Raw genomic sequence first — 1867 nt, forward strand, 5'->3', positions numbered from 1 at the left:
AGCAACATGTAGACGTGCCCAATGAGTAGGTATGATGTGCTTCAGTATGGCGCCACCAGGGACATCCAACAGACGTGTAGACATGCCCTTGGTTTATAGTCTGCTGTAAACTATTTTTTCTTCTCCTGGGTTAAAGTGTCTGTGTGTTGTGATAATTGATTATGCAGGTCCTGTAGCTGCCAACTGGTGCTTTTACCTCTAGACAAAATTGCAAATTAAACAAAAAATATAGGTTAGATTATTCTTTATGTGGGTGTAAATCTTTTCCAGTGAAAATTATGCTTTGTGACATTAGGAACAAAATCTAATGAGTTACTTTTCAGCATCTATAAAAAAACATTTACCACTTTGTTAATATAATTTGTTTGTGTACCTACAAAAACATTGGGGTTTGTTTAATATTAGAAGCTGAGAAGTAAACAGAAATAAAAATGGCAGAAAGAAAACACAAGGTGTTTCCAAAGTAAATATATTTCTGCCAAATGTTAGAACCAGGGAAGAAGCTAAAAGACAGGACATTTCTATGAGTTTGTCTTTAAGTGTTTCTCATTGCAGTACAATCTCCTTCAGAAACTGAAGCAGGGTGTGCCCCAAGCCCATGCATTACCCAGGAACCTCAGAGTTCCTAAACGATGTAAAGGTAGGTTGAATCCATGTTGGGTTATAAAGGTTCCTGTGATGCTGGGTTTTTGGAGCTCTTCTGCACCCAGTCCCCGCTCCTTCCTCAAGCAATACAGTTCCAGGACCTATGAAAAGACATATTTAAAGGAATCTCCACTACCAGGTGAAGATGCAGACATAGAAATAAAATATCACCTAAGACATTGTTATCTGTTGGTCTTGACCTTTTGGAGAATGTGTTGGGAGTATGAGCCCAGTCCTATGTGCCTAGCCTATCGCTTCCCCACTCATGCACTGAGACAATTCCACCTGAGATTCGAAATGGTGCCATGAGAATTTACAGACATCTTGCAGACATCTGCCAGTAGAACATGCTGTCAACAACAGCGTGTAGTCCAGAGTTGACTATGCCTAGTGTTCCACATTTTTGGTTTTTACTGATTTTTACCTATATATCCCCTGATTATTTTTATTGAAGTTATTCAGTTTTTACTGATTTACACCAGTTTTTAAGTTCAAATCCTTCTTAACCATCATGTGTGGAATGGGGGGTGCTGGTAAGCTAAAAGTGCTGGTTACCTGAGGCACAGTTTTCCAGCCACAGCAGAGTGGAGGGCAGTGGCTGCACAAAAGCCAGGGGAGGGTGACTGGAGCAACTACCTGGGGGCAAGGGGCTCTGGGCTCTGACTCCAAGATGGGCCACAGGAATCACTCCCGAGGCAGGCGGGTCCCAGCTGCACCCCAGTGGCACTGGGAGCTATGGGCCCCCCTGGGGGGGCAGGTGGGAGAGCCCAGCCCCACTTCTTGTGGCAGGCGCTGCGCCTGGCCCCTCTACATGGGCCCAAGAGGCTGGAGCCACTGCCCTGGGGCATGGGGCTCCTGTCTCTGACCCTATATGGGGCAGGAGGTGCCAGTGCTGGGGTCAGGTCCCCCTGCTCCACATCCAGCTGTGTACCACACTTCCCTCCCCCAAACACCAGGGCAGCCTGGCAGCAAGATGCTGCAGCAGGGGGGAGGGGTGCAAATGCAGCCTATCAGCTGTTCCCAGAGCTGCAGCAGGGAGCAAAGCAGGGGGAACTGTCAGTGGGTGTGGAATGAGGGGGCGTGGCTCTTGCTGCTATGTGCACCCCAGGAGGGCTGCAGGCTGGGGAGCTGCACTGAGCTGTTCCCGAAGGGTGCGTGCCCCTGGATCTGCACGCAAAACAAGACCAAGCTGGGGGGAGTAGCACATACACTGAATGGTAGG

This window comes from Gavialis gangeticus, unplaced genomic scaffold (genome assembly GCF_001723915.1).
Source record: "Gavialis gangeticus isolate Ggan-Ray unplaced genomic scaffold, GavGan_comp1, whole genome shotgun sequence".
Lineage (NCBI taxonomy): Eukaryota > Metazoa > Chordata > Crocodylia > Gavialidae > Gavialis > Gavialis gangeticus.